The sequence below is a fragment of the Alligator mississippiensis genome, chromosome 1, assembly GCF_030867095.1.
Source record: "Alligator mississippiensis isolate rAllMis1 chromosome 1, rAllMis1, whole genome shotgun sequence".
NCBI lineage: Eukaryota > Metazoa > Chordata > Crocodylia > Alligatoridae > Alligator > Alligator mississippiensis.
In genome coordinates this window covers 19,119,980-19,126,866 of record NC_081824.1, presented here as the reverse complement: position 1 = coordinate 19,126,866, position 6,887 = coordinate 19,119,980, and the positions used below count along the sequence as shown (strand labels likewise).

The 6,887-nt window shown below is 41.8% G+C and overlaps 1 non-coding gene across 1 annotated transcript; it reads left to right on the top strand.

Annotated features, from left to right (window-relative positions):
- The first annotated feature begins 5,281 nt into the window (after positions 1 to 5,281).
- TRNAS-AGA (transfer RNA serine (anticodon AGA)) lies at positions 5,282 to 5,363 on the top strand. Its single transcript has one exon. It is a non-coding gene; the product is annotated as a tRNA-Ser (tRNA).
- The last annotated feature ends 1,524 nt before the right edge of the window (positions 5,364 to 6,887 follow it).

The following is a 6,887-nucleotide window of genomic DNA, read 5'->3' as shown; positions in this document are numbered from 1 at the left end:
AGTTCTGCTGGATTTAAACTGTGGTGCCTTGCACCTGGTGTGTTTCCATGATTCCTTCATGATTAGCAGTGTGGCGTTCAGGCCTACTGCAGAGGATCAAATGATCTGTTTTCTTTTCCCCTGAGGTGAACCACATTTGCGTTTATAAGAAAGCAAACCTCCATAGTAGACCTGAAAACAGCCTACTGATTTGGAGAGGGCTCTAGCAGGCATTGATATAAACTCCTGACCTCTGTTAATGTGATTTTGCTGCCCTGAAAGCCTTTTTGGACATGTATTTATTCAACATTTATTTATTATATAAAGTAGGTGATGCCAGGGTGCTCTACTGGATTAAAGCTTGTTGAGCTAAATGATTATTCTAGAAAGATTTATTTTCCCCAAAACGTAATTACACATCCAGTCCAATGAAATGAACACAGTGGAAAATCTCACTCCACTGCTTTTGATGGACTAAGTCAGTGCCATCAACAGTCTGCAAACAAGGATTCAGGAGACTGGGAAATATTTTCAAAGTTTAATTGTATCCCATCTATAATGTTAAGTAATTTCCATAGTGTACAAACATTATGAAATAGAAATACCATTTATCTGCTGTAGAAAAATGGATGAATGTCTTGTTTGTGTAGGGATCTATTTCGACACCTCAAAGCCTGGCCATGGCTAAACAAACTCCTTTGAACATTGACTTATAGATATTAATGCTTGCCTTGCATCATTTATGTCTATGTGTAATGGCAGTCACATTACAACAGATCTGCTGCATAAATCATATGTATATTTTGGCCTGGTCAACTTGCCGGGAAGACAGCTTTTAAATAAATAAATTTGCTTCACAAATTCATTGGATATTCCAAGAGTTTCCAGAAAGCAAAAACAAACAAAAAAACTACCAATAATACTGGTCTGAAATCTATTTGTGTTGATGAACTATTGATAATGGAAAATATGCTTCAAGATTATCTTTTCATTTTCATTTATTCCTCTGCAATTTAATTAAAAAGGTTATTTCTAAGGTAGCTATCACCTTGGTACTTAGCTGTAATTTATTAAAACTATCTGATGTACCTTCTGCTTACTATCATATCTAAATTATTCTCTGTTTATATGTTTGTTATTGCATACAGTCATAGCCAGTAAGTCTGAAGATTCACAATATGCAAATGAAGTAAGATCCTACTTTGTGTCTGGTTAATATTTTTTTTTTCATAATTGACATCAAGGATATGACTACATTGACATTTAGGGTCAACTGTGCAATTAAAGTGACTGAATAAACTCCAGTGCAATTTGAGCTGGAGTAAACTGATCCTGACATCAGCATCTCCACATGCATGCTGTAATTTACTCCATGATTAGACAGTACCTGTGACTGATGGGACTATCCAACAGCACTGTAAATTAGTCTACACTGGTCCAAGTGACACTTCAGTGTGAAGTAAATTAGTCTACTGCGCAAAAAAGTGCATGTGTAGAGGCACTCCCTCTGCATTTGTCCTCAACCAGCCTAAACCATGTAAACCATCCTTCTCCTTCTATATTATAGTCAACACCAAAGCCACTCACACGATGCTGCTTACTACTTAAACAGGTCACTATGATGTACCCCACATTCCTTAGTGTAGATCTTCTAGGCATCATTTTACCTTTCTTTCAGGGCTTGTCCCTACTTACAATAGAGATAGAAGTAGGGAGATAGGGGCCAGAGAATAGGAGCATGGAGTTGTGGGATTGTTCCTGGTAGACGTCCTGCACTTGAACCTTTCAGTAAGTTGGTAAGTTCTAAACACGCTGTAGGGAGAGGGGGCCAGGAGTTGAACAGGTAATGGGGTTTACCACATATCTAGAAGTTAAGCAGAGCTTTCAGGGTCTGAAGCTGCCTCTGGGGTTTGAGCTTTGGAGTTTACAGCACAGATGGTTCATGTGTATAGGCTTGAGGATGAACATAATGTCAACTCTATTGGTGTAAACCTAGCCCAAGTTATGTATATACAATTCTAAGTTAGAGCATTTGGTTTCCAGAATTACCTTATGCAATTCCCTCACCCACTGAGTCTTTAACATTCAGACTCTCAACCGGGGAAACACCTTGATAAACCTTTTCCACCTATAAAAAACCCTCCAAAATCTCATGCATACACACTTTGCTGCTGCAGATTACATTTGGATTAGGCTTTAGGGTACAGAATGGGGAATGGGAAAGAGAGGGTTAGAACGTTGATGTGTAAATTTGTTGAGTAGGAGTTCAAGCATTCAAAAAAAATCACACATTAACTCACACTCCCAACACAGCACCAGTTTGAAAATCACACAGTTTCTAAATATATACATATATATGTCTTCTGCTGCTCCTGCCTTTAGGAGTCACACTTCAAGCTTTTCTTGATAACAAAAAATGCTAGGACATAAAACAGAAGCTGAAAGCCTCGTGTAGTCAATTGACTCCATAAACCACGGCTTTAAAGCAGCAAATACTAGACGAATCGTCGATGATCTTCTGAGGTCCCTTCCAGTCTTCCAATGAATCTGTGAATCACAGAGGCCATAGAATAGTGATTATACTAATGTGCCCCATGCTTTTGAGTGCTCTTGCCTAGCTAGGAGTAATTATTTACTCTAGGAAGCTGGTTTTCACTCCAGGGTATTTTCTGCTTGGGGCTTTCTTGTGCAGTGATTCCCAACCAGGGTGCCCTAGCACCCTGGGGTGCCTGAGATCCTCTCAGACCCAAGGGTGCCACATGGTGCCTGAGATCCTCTCAGACCCAAGGGTGCCACAGGGTGCTACACAGTGTCAGAACTGCTAGGTATACAAACATGATTCACAAGATATCCACAGTGATTTTGAGTAGGAATCTAGTGTCAGAAACAATCTGGTCTGTTGTAATCTTTCTGTGTTCTTTGCAACAGAAGAATTGCTCGGTTACTTTTTTCTGTAGGCAAAGAACAAGTGAAAACTAAGAGCTGGCATTTTCAGATAAGTTGCCTAAAGTTTAGCAAGGGGTGTCTACAGTTGGCAAGGTTCAGAACCACTGCTCTACTGGGATGACTGAACCAGTGCCGTGTTTGCAGCTCTGCTTGAATGGCAATCTCATTTATGTCTGTAAAACTAGGTGACTGTTTTAGGCAGTAGGCCTGCTCACCCTACACCGGGAGATTCAACCAGCCACTGCATCTCAGCAGGGAATGCATGGAAATGGACGTTTCCTGAGGCAAACAGGACTCTTAGCAGATGTATGGTACAGTAAATACCTGTTAAATGGTGGTGATGGGCTTCACATAAGAATTCCTAGAAGCTAAGGGGCTAGCTCTTCTTTGTCTTCTATGGCAAATTTCCTTGCAACCCCCAAAAATGTACAGAAGTAATTTCCTTCCTACAGAAGAAGGTTTAATTCTTTAAATTAAATAATTTACAATAAATTATTTAAACTGTAGGCAAATATTTTACAGAAAGTGCAGACTTTATTGTGGTATGTCCTATGCAGAGAAACTCTACTTCTCCAAAAACTTCAGTGTCACCTACTGTGCACAGCACCGGGATGGTACTACATTGTACTTCAGCATTTGCTTTTTAATGGTAGCTAATATATATACCCTTACAGAAACACACACACAATTTTACTTGCATCCTTTCAAAAAGAGGGAAACAGTCTAAGAAGATACAAGAAGCCCCCTAACAAACAGCACCCAGGAGGTGCTTTCATAGCAATTGTAGCATTTGCAAGCCACATTTGGCTAAAGTTATGTTGTAGCTACTCATTAGCCACTAAACAAATACTCAATGCATACAGCCCTACCAAAAGAAATCCACCTCTCAAAGTGTAACTTTAAAAATCAAAGATATGGGAGTCATTAAGGCAATCACATCTGTCTTCAGACACTTATAAATCCAGGTCTTGGTTTTCAGTGGCCTCATTTGAAAACCACTGACTTGTATTTTGTTTTCTACTGAATGACAACATAAATTGAAAATACAGAGTGTGTCCACTTGAAAGGCTGGCTGTCTCGTGTCTTGCCAGTTCTTATAAAAGCTGGAGTTGCCTTTTGAATAATGTATCCCTTTTCAGATCCCATGGTAGAATAAGCAGATTTAAAAAACAAACAAACCTGCCTTAACTAGCAAGGGGTGGCTTCCCCTAGGTCTAAAAGTGTAGCAGGTCTTAATGTGGGCTGGCTTTTGACCTTCTTTCTAATGTATGAGCTCTTTTTAGAACATACTATTTATGTTTGAAATTGAAACGAGAAGAAAGGATGACCCAATATAGTTACATAATATCTAGCTACTGAGGAATATTAGAAAAACACAAAACAAAGGCAGATGGATGAATCCTGGCAAGGTGAGAAAAGGTGACCTTGGGAACTTTTGCCCTATCAAGCTGGAGGCAATCACTTCTGATCATGATGATGGTTTAAATTCTGCGCTGAGTGGCAGTGCAACAGACTTCAGTGTCTTGTCACTTTATTGGGATCATTCTAGATTTACAATGGTGTAAATGGGAGCAGTGTTGGGCTTGAAATAAAAACTCCTCTGGGGGGAAACCCTGTTTTACAATCTAATGAAACACTGCAAGGAACGGATAGCTGTAATAAAAGGCAAGGTGTGAGAATGGCCCCAACTGTTCAGCAACTCTTTACTTTATGCTTCTTGGCAGCCCCTTGGCTGTTGCCGTGGGTTTTCTCCTACATTACCAACATACATAAAATTCAAGCTCCTGGATTTCTGGCAAATTAGCTTGTTTTACTGAAGGTTAGTCTGAATTCTTCAGGCTGCATTTACCTTTAATACAGCATTGTCTGTCTCCCCAGCAGACCCGAGGGACTCAGTAGTTGAATTCACTGTCAGTAGGGACTGTTCAATGTTGTTTTTGCAGTTCATCCCTCTGAATGTGCCTTGAACATGACGTTCCCCCTGAACTCTTGCCTTAACATGTTTTTAATGCACTAGCGCTGGTAGGAGACACTGCAAGGGGAAGCAAACTGGACTTTCTATTCAATCAAGAATCGTGTATCTCTCTGTTAAAAGTGATAATTTTCTGTCATAGCAAGAGCTAGGAAATAGGTGCTCCTCATTGCTGCAATTCTCTCCTCATCAAAATGTTCATTTGACTCTAGCTCTCAATCTTCAGTTGAAGAAAAAAAATAAAGCAGTTAGACTATTTGAGGTGTCCTGCCCCTCGTACTGAAGCTGGCCTCCCGGGCAACCTAGACAGAAACAGTAAAATGTCTGGAAAGAAAGCAAGTGTAACTTTTTGGCTCTACAAGTGGCACTTTTTGTCTGGAAGATGTAGTTGTGGCCGAGTGGTTAAGGCGATGGACTAGAAATCCATTGGGGTTTCCCCACGCAGGTTCGAGTCCTGCCGACTACGCTTCTGCTTTTCACTTCCCCTCCATGTGGCACTGGTCAGACCGCAGTTGGAGTACTGTATCCTGTTTTGGGTGCCGTACTTCAAGAAGGATGTTGATAGACTGGAGAGGGTCCAGAGGAGGGCTACTCATATGGTTAAGCATTTGCAGGCTAAGCCCTATGAGGAGAGACTGAGGGACTTGGGTGTCTTCAGCCTCTGCAAGAGAAGGCTGCAAGGTGATCTTGTGGCCTCCTATAAAACCATAGGGGGACACAGCAAGGGATCGGAGATGCTCTGTTCACCAGGGCGCCTCTTGGGGTAACAAGGAACTGACAGAGAGCAGACTTAGGCTAGATATCAGGAAAAACTTCTTCACGGTGAGGGTGGCCAAAATTTGGAATGGGCTTCCAAGGGAGGTGGTGCTCTCCCCTGCCTTGGGGATCTGTAAGAGAAGGCTGGATGGGCATCTGGCTGGGGTCATCTGACCCCAGTGCTTTTTCCTCCTAGGCAGGGGGTCGGACTGGATGATCTGTTGAGGTCCCTTCCAACAGTAACACCTAGCATCTATGAAGCTTCAACAGGCTCAGGGGGATGCTCCTGTCTCTGGTGGATAGGGCACTTTGCTGGGACATAGGACATGTGGATTCAAGCCCCTTCTGGCAGCGAGAAATCTAGAGTTTGGGTATCCCACATACTGGTTTATGTGTCCTAACTACTAGTCCATTGGGTTAAAAGGTGTCTAGGCCCTCTTCCTCTGATATTTAGGTGACTCCTTGTAAATATGGACTGGGCCCTCCTTGAGTTCTAGTGTGGGTTGCAATTGTTTGAGAATTTTCCATTCCAGGGAGGGATGATATGTCATAACTGATGGTGTGTGATTTGTGGGGGTTTTCTTTTTGTACTGCAGCAATTCTTCATGTGGTATCTGGGTGGCTCTTTCAAAGTTCAATCTATCTCTCTGGAGGAGTGTCCTTGTTGAGTGAAAGCCTTTTTGAGATTTGTGAAGTGGCAATCCCAGGTGTTCTCAGTGCAAGTTTGGTGCTATCAGAGGGCTTGGCTGTATATTACAGCTTCATTTGTGTGTATAGGAGCACACAAAACACCACTAGACTCTCCCTTTTCCTGAAGAAGCGTGTTTGTGCCCGAAAGCTTGCAAAGAACAATGTTTCAGCTATTTAGTTGGCCTAATAAAAGATAGAAGATATCACTGTGTGCGTCTACATGTGATGCTACATGACTGTAGCAATGCGCTATGGCAACATAGCATCTGAGGGCAAAAACCATGATGCTGCAGCTACATCACCGTAGTGATGCACTCCACATTATAGTGTGTCTCTATGGCAATGTAGTGCCTAGAAATAACTGTGCCGAGTGCATGGCTCAGTACGGGCTATTACTATGCCGTCATCTAGTACTTCCAAAAGGAAGTACCAAATGATGGTGCAGTAACAATGGTGCCATAGTGGCATGTGTAGATGGACCCACTTTTCCCCAAAGAAACTTGACTGCCTATGTCCTTAGCAACCCATACCTCCTCCCATTACT